Source organism: Notamacropus eugenii, chromosome 4, assembly GCF_028372415.1.
Source record: "Notamacropus eugenii isolate mMacEug1 chromosome 4, mMacEug1.pri_v2, whole genome shotgun sequence".
Taxonomy (NCBI): Eukaryota; Metazoa; Chordata; class Mammalia; order Diprotodontia; family Macropodidae; genus Notamacropus; species Notamacropus eugenii.
Window position 1 is genome coordinate 422,442,619 of NC_092875.1, and position 16,457 is coordinate 422,459,075.

Here is a 16,457-nt window from a genome sequence, read left to right on the forward strand (position 1 = left end):
GACAGATGCCAGGCTGCCTCTCCATAGGATTTGTTTCCCAGGATGATAACTACAAACACTGGGCTGAAAGCATTGCTATTGCCACTGGTTGGTCCTATATGGCCATGAGGCTGTTAAGACTTCTCGAATTTTGGCAGGGAAGGGGAAAAGAAGAGAAAGTTCTAGTTACTTCTCTTCCCCTCAGAAGGGAAGCCTTCCATTCACTCTTACCAAAGAGAAGTTGAGGAACTGGGATGCGCTCCACTGCTCTATCCTTTACAAAGGAAAAGAGAAGGGAGAAAGAGAGCTCTGCTTCTCAGCTCCCTCTCTCTGAATATTATAAATGACAGCTTATCTTCTACATTTCATGCTATGAAAAATTTGAAGGTCAATGCAGGGAATGCAATTTCCAAAGAAATCAGTTTTGAAATAAGGGGCTCTTTCCTTATTCATAATAGAAAGCTGCTTCATAAATTTTATCAACATGATTCATTGGGAACCACCATTTTGAATTAATGAGATCGTTCCTTGTTCACAAAAACAAAGGAACCCTCAATCTGGTCCACTGGGAACATCGGAGAATCTCTATTTCCCAAGACCTGCTCTGTCCAAAGCTTGGGAGGGAAAAACAAAGAATTATCCTCCAACTTTAACTAACTAGGAAGCACAATTGTATATCATCTATTAATCATGACGTTGCCATGACATGACCGAGCAGACACATTCCTAGCATACAGCTCTCATTACAGAATCCTGCATATGTGAGAACTTTTTGATGTTATTTTGTTGTACTAGATTTTTCTCCCTCTTTGTTATGTTTTGTTACAAGAGATAGCTCTGGGAGATGACTTTAGGGGGAATGAAACATTGGGAAATGTAGGGAAAAAACAAAAGGTGTCACTAAAAATTAAAATGCAACATCATCTCTAGGCTGCAAAGAGGCACCACAGTAGGATCTTTGGTAGAAGCCAACAACAGTACAGATGTCAAAGTCTGAGAATTTCTCAAGTATCTCAGCTATGGAAATTTTACTCCCAGAAATCAAAATACTCTTTCAAAACACACTGGTTACTTATCTGCAGTATATATGGCTTCATATTAGATCTGGGGGAATTAAGAGAGATGCAGAAAGCTTTTCCAAATTAAAGAGTCTAGATTATGACTCAATCTTCCTGGTTTGCTGGAGGGTGGGTGGCTACTGACGGATAATTCTCATAGGTTGGAGGTGGAGGGGTGTCAGAGTGTTGTTACTGATGCCTATGAGGAGGTATTCCTTTGCTGAGTCTTGTAGCAGTAGGACTGCAGCAGAAGAGAGAATCACAGAATCACAAGTCAGATGCCATCATGTCCTGTCCATTTATTTTTGGCTTGAATCTATGATTTAATTGTTTTAGGGAACTCCCAGTATGGAAACTTCCTCCATCAAGCAACATGGCAGGTATTCTACAACTCAGAAAGTTGCCTGGGACTCTCAGAGGTTAACTGACTTACCCAGGATCACAAAACCAAGATGAGTCAAAGACAGGACTAGACCCAGGCCTTTCTGAGTCTGAGGAAATCTCTCTATCTGCTGTAACACACTGCCTCTCCTATTCATACTCAACTAATAATCTGACCAGTGGCATCCAAAACAAATGGTCATCCAGCTTCTGGCAGCATACTTGCAATGAGAGGGAAGCCACTACACCAATACACCCCTTTGGATAGTTCCCTTTCTCTATGTAAAGTCAAAATCTACCTCTCTACAATTTCTATGATCTGCTTCCAGTTCTGTACTCCGTGGTCCAGAAGAACAAGTCTAAGCCTGTAGCTAGATATATGTCATGAAGAATTTGTGTGGAAAAGATCTGAGGGTGTTAGTGGAAAACAAAGTCAGTAAGAGTCAATAGTGTGTGATGGGAGAGCCAGATAAAGTAATGAGATTTCAGGATGCTCTGAGAGAGGCATAGTGTTCAGATTAAGAGAGGTATTAGATAAATAGATAGATGGATAGATAGATAGACAGGTAGACAGAGAGATAGATGGATGGATAGATGAATAGATAGATGATAGACAGCTAGATGGATGGATGGATGGATGGATGGATGGATGAATAGATAGATGGATGGATGAATAGATGATAGATAGCTAGATAGAGGGATGGATGGATAGATGGAAGGATGAATAGATAGAGGAATGGATGGATAGATAGATGGATGAATAGATAGATAGATTAGATAGATAGATAGATAGATAGATAGATAGATAGATAGATAGATAGATAGATAGGTAGATAGGTAGATAGGTAGATAGATAGATACTGCTTTGCTCTGTCCTAAACAGATCACATTAGGAACATTTGTTCAGTTCTGAGAGCTCTATTTTAGTGAGGACATTTAAGAATTAGCATCTTTAGAGGAAGGCAGGATGATCTGGAAAAGAAAACCATGTCATGTGAGGAACATGTAAAGGAACTAGGAAAGTTCAGTCTGGAGAACACAAGGCTTTGGGAGGACATGATAGATGCTTTTAAGAGATGTCATATTGGATGGAGATGGGATTGGATTTATTCTGCTTGGTTGGAGAGGGCAGAGTTAGGACCAAATTGGGGAGGAGGAGCATTTGGCTTGACAAGAGGGGAAACTTCCTAACAACTAGGGATATCCAAAAGTGGAAGCATGGAATCCCTCAGAAAGAAATGGCTGCCCCTTCCCTATAATTAGTTAAGTGATGACTAGGTTACCACTTATAGGTAATAGTTTAGAGGTGATTGATGCCTACTCAGATATAAGTTGAATGAATTCTGAGGTTACTTCTAACTCAGAAATTTTGTGATCTTGTGATGACTATGTCACAAGTGACTCAGTGATAGCTGCATCTTACCTATTGTCTCAGACAGAATTATGGGAGCAGTTCTAAGTCCTTGTGCTTGCATTTATGACTCCCATAAATGCCACAGGGCATTTAAAATTCAGAGTAGGGGGCTGTTATAGGAGAAAGTAAATGGACACTGTATGTGGCTCAATATCTTTCTCCCCATCTGGGGGGTTAAGGGTGCGTGTAGAGGCTAAGAAGGGCTGGAGGAGGCCCAGGACTCTGTAGAAGGCAGTGCCAGGCTGCTGGTTGTGGAGTGAAGCTCCCCCCACAACTACTCCCTGTCATTTCTAAGCCCTTCTCTATGTTGTGGTGGAGGTGATTCAGAAAAAGCTCCAGGGGGAATTGGAGAAGTACCAACAGTTAGAAAAGGACTTGTGTAAGTCTATGTCTAGTTACAGAAACTGGAGGCACAAGTGACAGAAAATAACATTGTGAAAGAGGAGTCATCTTTGTTGGATGGATCCAATGTGGTGTTTAAGTTTCTGGGCCTAGTATTGATCAAACAAGAAGTGGAGGAGGCTCAAGATCCTGTGGGCAACAGACAGGACTATATCACAGCATGAAAAAATGCGAATCTTAGCTCTGAGACCTGGAGAAACAGTCTGAAAAATAATGTGAAGACCTGATTCAGTTGCAGCAGGAGTTCTAGTGTGTCCCAGCTGCCAAGACAGGGACTATGGGAAAGGCTTGACCTCTCTGGTTGGGGAGAGAATAAAGTAGAGAAAGATTGTGGATTACCTGCACTGTGGTAAATGAAATATGAAAATACTGGGAAAAAAATAAAAGTCAGAGGACCTGACATGAGTGAGTACATGCATACACACACACACTCACACACACACACTCACACACACACACTCACACACACACACACACAAACACACACACATCTATTCTTTTCCTCAAATGATAAAGATACCCCTTTTCAATTCCTAAAATGCAGACTGAAGTTAACACGTATATGTGGAGAAAAATTTGGAGACATAACCCTCTGCTTTTAGAACTGTTTTATTCTTCTGTTGGCATCTTTTTCCTTTCCATCTTTTTCTCTTCTCCCAACCCAGATATTCAGCACCCTCAGATTTCCTCTGCCTGTTGAACATACAATTCATTACATCATGTTTATTAACCTTTCTTGATTCCTTTCCACCATCAAAACTTATCTGTCCTGAACTGAGGGGATGCCCATCTGTTTGGTGGATGGCTGAACAAGTTGTGGTATATGAGTGTGATGGAATACTATTGTGCTAGAGGAAATGACAAGCAAGCTGATTTCGGAAAAAATCTGGAAAGACAAATGAACTGATGGAAAGGAAGTGAGCAAAACCAGGAGAACATTATACACAGTAACAGTAATATTGTATGATGATAAATTGTGAATGACTTAGTTATTCTCAGCAATACAGTGATCTAAGACAATCCCAAAGGACTCGTGATGAAAAATGCTATCCACCTCCAGAGTAAGAACTGATGGATTTTGAAGGCAGACCAAAGCATACTATTTTTCACTTTTTCTCTTTCCTACATTTTTTTGGTTTGAGTTTTCTTCCATAAAATGACTAATATGGAAACATGTTTTACATGATTGCACATGTATAACCTACATCAGATTGCTTACTGTCTCAGAGAGGGGGAAGGGAAAGGAAGGAAGAATTTGAAACTCAAAATTATAAATAAGAATGTTAAAAATTATTTTTACTTGCAATTGGGGAGAAAACAAAATATTATTTTAAAAAGACTGTCCTGAGTCCCCTTCTCCCAGACAATTGGTCATATAATATGAGAAATTAATTTCTTCCAATGGTTGTTAATGTGCTGCCCTTCTGATATCCACACATATCCACATATAAATGTATACGTAGCTATCTATCTATCTATCTATCTATCTATCTATCTATCTATCTATCTATCTATCTGTCTGTCTGTCTATCTACCTATCTTAAGAGGGACCTTCAATGCCTTAACACAAAGAAGTAAAAAGTAACTTAATGCACTCTATACAGCTAGTGATTTCAAAAACCAAAAGATGAACATAGTCACCCTCCATTATAACCATATTGTTCTGTGGCAAAGACCATTTCACATAGGAAGAGGAGGAAGATGAAAGTAGCTGGAAACTGGGGGCCTAGATGTAACCAAATTACATCAAATAATACCCTCTGGAATGCATTAAATTTCCTCAGGAATGATGGGCTGGCTGATTTTTTTCTTTTATGAAACCTGTGATTTCACTGGTGGGGTTATAAAAGAATGCTTGATGAGGGAACTTCCTCTCTCAATATAGATTAGAATCTTCTCTGCAATTGAGTTTTGAAGACTAACCTAGGACTCTGAGAAGTGATTTGCCAAGGGTCACATTATTTGTTAAAAGTGAGACTTGAGCCCATTTCTTATTAATTCTGTGGTAAGCTCTCTATCCATAATGCCTCTAACATTTTGACATAGATAATAACATAAGTAACAAGATTTATATAATGCTTTAAGATTGGCAAAACATTATATATATATATATGTATATATATGTATATATATATAATCTCACTTGATATCCCAATCTTGGGAGAAGGTGCCATTATTATCCCCATTGACTGATGAGCGAACTAAGGCAAACAGATAAAGGGCTTGGTCAGGTCCCTTCACCTTTGTAAATGTCTGAGGCAGAATTTGAACTCAGATCCTTTTGATTCCAAGTTCAGCCCTCTATTTAGTATCAATACTTAAAAACTCTAGGTTGTTGTTTTTTTTAATTTGTGCTAATAACTTTGTAAGTAGTTTCTGAGAGTTGTGAGTGAAAATGAAAAACATGTCAGAGATTAGGAAGGCTGGACCTCAGACGCTGACAAAGCATCACTGGGCTTGTACTTGAAGCCTTGCTATCTGAGAAGTACCTTGTGGAGCTGGCACTTCGCTGGCAAAGCCTTCAAGAGCGCAGGAATATCTCCGCACCAAGATAAAGCCCTGGAGAAAGACTTCATGGTGACACCTGCCCTTCTTGAGGTGGTATGTTCTCTATGAGCCACCCTAGTCATTTTTGCTTTATCCTTTTTTCCCTCATTTTTCCCCCTGTCCTTCTCTTCTATTCTCACTGCTTACTTCTTTCCCCCACATGTCCTCTTTTTACTCCCCTCCTAGCCCTGACAGGTGCTCTATATTCCTGCTAGCTGACTAAAGGCGTTATTCATCCTAAGAATTACCATAGGCAAAAATGGTGCGAGTTAGGCTCCCAGAGCCCAACTGAATCCCCAAACTCAGTTGCTGAGAGAAAGCCTGAAAGGGCCTAGATTGAAAGAGATGTTTGACTTGGAGAAGGGAGGACTCAGGGGGAACATGGGAACTGTCTTCAAGTATTTGAAATTCTGTCATACGGAGGAGAGATTATGCTCTGTTTGACCCCAGAGGGAATAAAGCCCGTGGGAAGGAGTAGTAAAGAAGCCAGTTTAGGCTTATGTTAGGAAGCAGGAAAGAGAGCTGTTCAAAAGTGGAGTGAGCTTCCTCAAGACGTGGGAGCTCCTGACGCCTCTCTTGGAAATTCACAGGAGGATAGAGCCTGGATGACCATGGTAGGGTACATTGTAGAGGGCGTTCTTTTTTGAGCAGGTTGAACTGGACATCTCCTTCCAACGTACATATTTTGTGATCTTATGAGATGAACTGAATTACATAAATAGAATGAAGAGAATTGCTTAAAAACAAACATATATTTGCGAAAACATTTTTTAAATTAGTCTGGTTATATCCAGATGGCTGTTTATATTGTAATGATGGGATATACCACAGACACCGTGTGATGATCTAGGAGTTTGTATGCATATTCATAGTCAACTCTTAATTATCCATGCTTATGGATACAACACAGATAATGCAAAAGAGTTATTGTATCATGCAGTCATGTCCAACTCTTTGTGACCCTTTTTGGGACTTTCTTGGCAAAGACACTGGAGAAGTTTGCCATTTCCTTCTCCACATCGTTTTATAGATGAGAAAACTGAGGCAAACAGGGTTAGGGGACTTGTCAAGTGCCTGAGGTCAGATTTGAATTCAAAAGGATGAGTCTTCCTGACTCTAGGCCTGACTCTCTTTACTTCACTATCTAGATGCCCTTGTAAAAAAGTAGATAATCTCAAAATAATTTATATTTAAATTTGGAACATACAATGCTTAGAGTAGTTTTTTTTTCTTTTCCTCAATAAGTTTATTACCTTAAATTCATTTAAATGCTTAAATATTATATGTAAGTATGGTACACATATATTTGTACTCTATAAATTTAAATACATAAAGATAATACTATAAATACATTATGAAAATATATGCATATTTACATATGTGCATTATATTCTTATACACACACACACACACACACACACACACATATACATGCATGCATGCCGATATTTAGCTGCTGCACTCCAAGACCTTAAAGATAACTGGGCTGGTGGATCAAGAACTGGACTGTGTCAGTAAAGCCTAGGGCTTTTGACATGCACTGACTGTGTCACCCTGGGTTTGTCCCAATTTCTCTGTATCCCCAGGCAGGTCTCCAAGACTATAAATTGCAGAGCAGGTGATGATCTGCATTAAGACGGAAAGTGCCTTACTAGAAGCATCTTATACATACCTATCCAAAAGCCAGGAAGCTAGTGAGAAATGAGGAATGTGTGTGTGTATGTGCGTATGTGTGTGTATGTGTATTTGTGTGTAATAGTTTGCTGTATTAATAATGGATGACTCACTTATCTCTAGTATCAAAGTTCCATTTTACTTTCACATTTTATGATATTACATGCCAACAAATTTTCAAGGGAGACTTTTTCAATAATGTATATTGCCTACAGTCAGGGAAATGCTTGTTTTTATCTCCTTGATCAGACTGAGCTTGGGGTGCCTCCTAAATTCCTAAAGAAATTGACTTTAGGGAAAGTTTTCAGTGAAAATTTTCACTGAAAATGCTTGATTTGAGAAACCCTTGAGAAGCTGGTTGCTGCAGTAAAGCCAACATATCAGTTTCAGGTTCAGCCTGGATGTCACACCTTGGTTTCCCCATACCTGTAGGTAAAATGGACACAATGGCGTTGTGATCATAGAATCTCAGACCTGAAAGGGAGGTAGAAGGGGAGAAGGTGATTGGGATTTAGAGTTGTAATGGACCTCAAGAATTGGTCAGTCCATTCTAAGACCAAGCAGAATAAATCTCACCTCTCTTTCAAATGATATCCTTTCAGATACCTGAAGGCAGAGATTTATTCCTTCCACACCATGTCATTTCTCTTCTAGGCTAAACACCTCTAGTTCCTTCAGCTGATTACCGGGGAGGGGGTTGTGAGTCTTAAGACCCTTTGTTTTCCCCTCTAGATATGTTTGAGTCTATACATTTTGTTGGTGTTGTTTCAGCAGATTGGTGATTTTATCGGTGTGGGGAACTTCTGTTGAGAAAATTCCCTCATCTCATATAGCTGAACAACTATTCTTCAATTTATGATCTGAGAGAGTTGCTTGGGGTAATGAGAGACTAAGTGAATTGCCCAGAGTCACTGTGCCAAAGGCCAGACTTGGGGCCAGGTTTTCCTGACTCTGAGGACAGCTCTTTCTTCATTATGCCAACCTGCATCCATCAATATCCTTCCTAAAAAGCCCATCAAGACTCTTCCTAAAGAGTGATACTCGAACATTGCCTTTCAGCAAATTCAACAGAGCAGAGCACAGTTCATTCTGGGTATTATATTCATATTCTAGACACTATTCTCCAGACAGGGCCTGCTTCAAGTTAGGTTTGCCTGGTGTGCGGCGATATTTAAGACATTTTATCAGAGTTGCATACATTTACTCCCAGAATTCCCCTGTTAGAGAGGAATCCTCAAGTAAATAAAATTGCATGCATTCTAAGAGACCTTATATACATACATGCAACTGTCCAGAAAGAATGGTCACAATTGTTGACCTTGTGCGACATCTAGTGGGGAAAAGCAAAAATGTCTTTTTTCAGTATAAGATTGAATCAAGAATGTAGAGATAATGTTTTGGTGTATTTAAAATCTTTGTCCTGGTATACCAATAGATTAAATCCTCTATGCCATTTATTTTCAGAATACCGTTGATAAACTGGAATGTTTACAGAAATTTGAGGTTTCTTATTAATTTAATTTCCTTTTAAACTTTCCCTTTTCCAAATCAGCATTTGACAGAAAACCCTTTTCCCTTCAAATTCTTCTTAGAAACTGGTATTGCACTCATGATCGAGTCTCTCTTTGATGCTTCAGTGTCTTTTAGGACCTTGAAAATCACTGGAAACATCAGTTATCTTTGCTCACCATTCGGAGAGATTATCTAAATGACCATCAGTCCTTTCCATCTCTCACATTCATTTCTTCTATCCAAAAGATTATAGAGATTGTAAGAGACTGTTTTCTTGGGGTTTGCCTCTTTCTTGTAAATATGGAATGTAGCAAAAGTTCTGACTGAACACTTCCATATTAAGTGGGTTCTAATTAACAAGGTTTTATTACAAAACAATGCTAGGACACACACACACACACACACACACATATATGTAAAATACCACCACCACAACCCCGATTGGGCATTTTTTTCTTCATTCTGTATAAGTTCCAAAGGAAGTCTGTGGGAAGAAATGCAGAGAACCGAAAACAGGAGATCTGGAGGAACAGCCAAATGGAAAGGAAGACAGGGGACTTAAAGGAAATACAGGGGTGAGATTCAGAGCAAGAAGGCAAATAGGAGGGAAAGAAAGCATGAGGTGGATCAGAAACCAAGAAGGAAATATGTAAGGAGAAGAAGAGAGCAGGCAATGAGGAAAGAGAAAATAATCCAGAAAAAGCTAAGGTTTGGGCTTGCTTATAGCCCCCCCATAGGTAAGGGTTTAAGGTGTCTTTGTGCTGTACCTGCCTTTATCCTCTCAATCTAGGCCCGACTGCAGGATCTGCCCTTTCCTCTGTTTCATGGGTCTTGATTGGAGATCAGCTTGGGAGATGAGGGGTGAGGATGTGGAGAAGACAATTTGGCCACTCTGTCTAGCAGGTATGTGGTCTGCCTGTCTTGCTCCATATGGGTTTTATGCCTTTCTGCCCCTTACTCCAGGCCTATGAGAGGGCATGTGCAGCAAGATGAACTGGCAGAGGTAGAACAATGGATGTAAGGACAACCTGAGGGCCCTTTGATGAGGGGAAGGGTAAGCATGGGTAGAAGGAAAATATATGGAGAAACACAGAGGGGGAGGACTTTTGGTGGGGAATGTCTAACCTGGGAAGAAAGGTAGGAAAATAATGGGAGAGCACCTTCTATTCATTGGAACTTCATACCGTAATATATGACTGATACTCATCATGATCACCAAAATTCTGTAGCTACTTGTCAATCATCAACTGAAGGTGCAGTTACGTACAGGTTGGGCTACTTTTACTATATGCTGATCCTTCTAATATTGGTATTCCCATGGCATGTCCTTCCACCATAGTCCTGCTCCAATATCTCAACATGGATTCTTGAGGTTCTTGAAAGTTGTGCCAGCAGAACCCAAGTGTTAGTTCGTCCTCTTGAGCTGGAACAGCTTCCATTACAGATGTGGTGATAAGTTTTCTCATCTGTTGTCTGAGGACCAGTCCTGCTAATTTCTGAGAAATTGTTAATGCAAGGTTGACTGGAGGGCAATGGAATTATCACTCCATTGGGGCAGCTAGGTGGTGCAGTGGATAGAGCACCAGTTCAGGAGTCAGGAGGACCTGAGTTCAAATCTCACCTCAGACTCTTGACACTCTCTAGCTGTGTGATCTTGGGCAAGTCACTTAACCCCAACTGCCTCATCCTGGGTCATCTCCAGTCATCCTGATGAATATCTGGTCACTGGATTCAGATGGCTCTGGAGGAGAAGTGAGGCTGGTAACCTGCACAGCCTTCCCTCACTCAAAAAAAAAAAAAGTCAAGTGCAAGTAGTGTCATTTCTCTGATGGCATGGTCTTCTTCAGCGATGAAGGACGAGCACACAGATGGGCTAGAATCTGTGTCAATAAATGGAATATTCACACTAACAAAAACCAACAATATTGAAAAATATTAATATGGGTGATACTACAGTTAATCAAACTATTTGATTAATCAAACTGCCCAGTTCCCTCACCATTCTGGGACTGGTGTGTTCTATTGCAGAGAACACTTTTATATACTAACAGTATGATGCTCCCTATTGCTATATGGGGCCAGTCATACCACCAAGAAGGAGGTGGTTGTCATGATCTCCTGTTCCATACTCTGGACCGTCATTATTTCCTGAAAGGACCAGTACTTCTGTGCAGTCCCTGCCTCTTAAATCCACAGAAACCCTCCAGGGTTTAAGTAACTACTTAAGTCTCAGCTGCTTATGGTGCCCCCAGGAAGAAAGAGAGGGTGGAAGAGCATGAACATAAAGGAGATTTTATATTTGCAAAGATCTTCTAAAATTTCATCAACTGTCAATTGTACAAACGCTGATAAAACCACCTTTCTCCATTATTTGGAACTCCTGCTATAAAAGAGAGGATAGTCCTTCAAAATGCTAATCAGGAGGTTCTTAAGGTTCTGAAAATGTCTTCTGAAGGAACAAATTAGACATAAATTATGTTCAGCAAAATTATAGGAACAATAGGACGTTGAGCTGAGAGGGACCTTAAAGGTCCAACCTAACCCCTTCCTTTTATGAAAGAAGAAACTAAGGTTTAGAAAAGTTAAATGACTTGCCCAAGGTCACCCAGGTAACTAGTGGAAGAGCCAAGATTCAAACCTACGTCCTCTCATGGAGCATATTTTCATGTATTCTGAGTCACATAAAAGCAATCATGAACTGGTTTGTGTTCAAAATAGGAAAAGGAGCTGTGGTGTCATGGCTGCAGGATACTCCTTCTACCAATGAAGGGAAGCACTTCCTCTGAAACTTCTAGCCTTGGAGAGAAATGGCATGCTCAGGGATTAAGTAAGTTACACACTGGGTCACAGTATATGTGAAAGGCGAAACCTGAACTCAGGTCTTCTTGATTCTGTGGTCAATTCTTTATCTACTATGCCATGCTACTTCTCACATTGAGAGATATTATGATGCTGTTAATCAGATTAATTAACTATACATAATATATAATCATAATATATAACAATATATATCATTACATTATAATATATAATATAATTAAAAATTAATTATAATGGCTCATTTATTCTCTAGTCCTGACAAAATTGGAGCGTTATAGTAAACAGAGCAAAAAAGAAAGTTCATTATAATACTGTTCTCCATCACACACTCATTGGTCAGCTATTTCCTAACCCATAGTAGATTTGGATCTATAGCTAAGTACACTCTCCACTGTATACTGGTATACTGGTATGCTGTTAGCCTCCCTAGATTTTACCCACTCTCTTTTGGTTTAAGTTAATCAATTTTCACTTTAGAGACACTTTCGCCAAGGAAAGGAAGGCTCTTAGAAATACTCTAACTAAGAAAGGGAAGTAAAGACCTTGAATTTGGACCTTGGAACAACAAATAAATAAGCAGTGGGGCTGGTCTGGGACAAATCTGTCCTCTAGCCATTCCCCAAATCTAGTTATACATCCTCATTAAGATGTCCTTTTGTTAGTTCAGTGGACTAGAAAGTAGCGTTGAGGCAAAGATTCCAACACTGATCGCTTATTTATATTGTCTCAAAGTCATGGATTATATTTAGGATAAATGTTTTACAGCTGGCTATCTGGAAAAAAATAATGGGTACACATTACACTTCCAAGTTTAATCTGCATTATTAATATTTTCTCCATCACTTTCTTAAATCTATTCATGCAACAAGCAATAAATTAAACCCTAATTTGTAGCATTTGTTGATTCCCAAGGCGTAAATGATCACACTGAAATTTTAATAATTGGCTTTCAGGTGCATATAAGAACTGACTCCAGCAGGACCTTTAACGTCTAAACCCAGACAGCTATCTCACAGGTACACGTCACTGGTTATATGGAGCACCTCGAAGTGTGGGTATTCCATGCTGTTCTGTCATCATTAAGAGGAAAATGTCTCGAAGTACATACTTTACCGAGAGAGGGTCTGTAGAATGTTCTAAATGCATTTATTATAAATGAGGTAGTTAATGCATAGAATTAGCATGTACCATATATATATATTCTTGATATCAAACTAGTGTCTGTAGTCATCTTCCCACCACTAGGGGGCAGACAAACCTTGTTGCATGTTTTCAGTATGGTTCCTTAGAGATTCCATTAGTTACAGCCGACACTGGGATTTTTGGTAATAGGAATGGAAGTTGTTTATTCTCAGAACCCAGATACTAATACTGTTAAATTATTTCAACCAACTGATCAGCAAATGCTTATTAATAACAACTCTTTATTAAGACCCTACTATGTGCAAGGTGCACCATATTAGACACTGTGAGGAAGGCGAAGCTGAATTTTTAGAAAGGCCTCTGCCTTGAAGTTAGACAAATAAAACATGCACACATGAAATACGCCAGACTGCACATAATCATGTCCTAAGTGGCTGTGTTCCAAAAGCCCACCGTGGGAAAGAGAGGGCCAAGGGTGGAGTGGTGAATGAGAGTGAGCCAAACCTGGAGGCAGGAGAACTGGGTTCAAGTTCTCCCTTAGCCATTCATTTGAGATCCTCACTTTACCCTGTGAGCTCAGCTCCCCCTTTTCTTAGCAAAGTGAATTTCTTTATGTATAAAACAGATCACGTCACTCCCCTCCTCAGGAAATTCATTAGATTTCCTGTTGCCTCTATGGTAAAAAAACAAAACAAAACATTTTCTGCTTAGTTTTTAAAGCCCTTCATAAATCTCTCCCATCCTATTTCTCCTGCCATCATTAAGTGTGTGTGTTGGGGGGTGGGGAGAGAGGACACCCCCCAACACATGCACTTTATGATCTAGTCAAACTGCTTCTGAATTGTTCCTCACACACAGGTTTCCCATCTCCATATCTTTGTACAAGCTGTGCCCCCCCTCCCCACTCCTCACCCCCAGTCTGAAATGTGCTCTCTCTCCTTATTTCTTTCTGCCTTATAGACTCTCTTCTTCCTTCAAAAGAAGCTTTAGCACCATCTTCTGCACAAAGCATTCCCTAATCTCTACTAGTGCCCTTCCTACCAAACTACCTTGCATACAATAACTTTGTATTTATCTATATTCATTCCCTTTGTTTTTTTCTGTATGTACTCATATATGTGCTTATAGTCTTCCATTTTAGAATATATGTTCCTTGTGAGTAGGAATTATTTCATGTACTGTATATATAATCTCAACACCTAACACAATGCTTTGCACATGGTAAGTGCTTAATAGATCCTTATTAATTGATTGACTGATTTCTGTTTCCTCTCAGTTCTAAATCCTAGAATCCCATACATGATAGTCTCCCACCATCCCAGCCTTCAAGGAACAGTCTTCTGTGGCACCTCTCTCCTTTACCCCAAACTCCCTTGGTTTCCATTTGTCAGCAGCCAAAGTTGATAAGCGGATTTCTACTAAAATGTTAATTACTTAAGATGTTATCCTTTTCAAAGAATATTTGTATTTTTAAGATGGACGAGAGAGAGAGAGAGAGAGAGAGAGAGAGAGAGAGAGAGAGAGAGAGAGAGAGAGAGAGAGAGAGAGAGAGGAAGGGAGAGGGAGAGAGTGGGAGAGAGAGAGAGAGAGAGAGAGAGAGAGTAATACTTAATACAGAGAACTGGTGAGTACGGGAATTTCAGCCCCAAGCTACAGGACAAGAGGAAGACATTTGTTTGGGGCACTGTCCAAGTGCTTCTCTAATCACAGCTCATGCATGGATCATGGAGGCAGTGTGATCCAGAGAAGAGATAGATCACTGGCTTTGGAGTCAGAAGACCTAGGCTCAAATTCTACCTCAGATATCTATTCTGAGATCTTGGAGGTGTCACTTGACTTTGAAGCTCCCTTGAACTCTAAAAGGAAGAGGTTTAGACTAAAAGGTCTCTGAGGGACTTTCTAATTCTAGACCTTTGATCCTATAGTGATATTTTAAAACAGCAACAGACAACCCTGTGGTTGTTCTAGCCATGGAACTGAAACTCAGAGACTGTTGTTGGAATGGAACTTTAAAGATGATCTAATTCTACCTGCCAGTCCCAAGGCCAGCTGTAGGAGACAAGGGGATTGGGAGGAAAGGGCAGATGACACTTCTCTTTGACTTTAGGAGAGAACATTGCTAGCTTGGAGGGAGGTAATTAAACTTGTTCCCATAACTCCCTGAGGCAATCAGTGACACCAAAGAAGAATTAACTAAAATCTTATGAAAAAAAAATGTCACTCAACTTGAAATTTCAGCTAATTTGAGTCAGTCAGCACCCCTCCACCCTACATACCTATCTCTGTCCCCTCCATAATTTTAGTTTTAATTCTGTGAGCTTTCGGTCACAGACTTGAGAGAGCAAGACAACGCAATTCTGAAAAGGGATCAAGAGCCTTTGGAGAAATTACTGGGATGTTAGGTACATGCAGCAGACATAAATTGACTCCAGTCTAATAAATGCATACACGGTGAACTGTGACATTGAGGGCATGATTTGCCAAAACAATTTAGAAAATGCACTTCCCATCACACAGAAATTTTTCCTATGAAAGCAGAATTACTGCTAATCTCTGTTGCTTTGTCTTCTTATGTGATAACGTTGAAGTCCAAATCTCTGAAGGCATTTATTTCATTACAAAAGCATTAGGGAGTGCTTGGAGTTACAGTCCTTCAAAAGAAAGCCAACGCTAGTGGGATCAGATCTCCATTAACCAAAATGCTCAAGGAATGATTGGTCTATTGAATGAATTTGGGATCCTCTGAGTATCAGCCAGCACATTATCTTTATTTCAACCTTTAATCTTTCTAAGATGTAGTGACTCTGCTTTCTGTCTATAGTGATACAGTCTAGAGAAGGTAATAGGATTTGTGTTTGATGATTACAGCTCATGTAGGGCCTCAGGGTTATTATGATGGGCATCACTACTTTTGTTATGGAACTAAAGGTGTGAAAGTAGATTAAGTTGCAGTGGACTGACCCCAGGATACATCTGGGAAGGTTGTTTTGCTTTGTTTTGTTTCAGTTTTATTGAGTTCCTAGTAATTGCATGGTTTTCTTGGAATTTGTCTTTTTTCTTCTAAAAAAGATATTTACAGCTATCTCTGGTTTGCTGAGGGTTCTGACCTGCTTTGTTGAAAGAGTCACAAAGATAGATAAGTTGAATAAAGCCAAGAATGCTAATGAATCTCATGGGGGGGGGGGGGGGACATGACACTGGAACAGCCAGAACACATCTCAAGGCCATTACTCCTCAAAGCTACCCACCTGTTCAAGAGGGTCTAGAGCAGGGTAATCCCCACTCGGAACCTCCCGGCTTGAATTTCCATAGCAGCAGGTGGGGGATCCCTTTTCCTCTTCCCTCCTACCCATTCCCCCCCTTAATGGGCACAACTGGTCATGCCTGGGTATCTCTCCTGGCTCTGGGTTTTCCCTGGCTGCTAAGAAGTGATTTCCCTTAAAGAGGCAAGGTCATCCATCTGAGGCCAAGGGGCCTTGCGTATCTGGCTGCCCATGTCACCTAAACTGTCAGCTTCTCAGGAAACT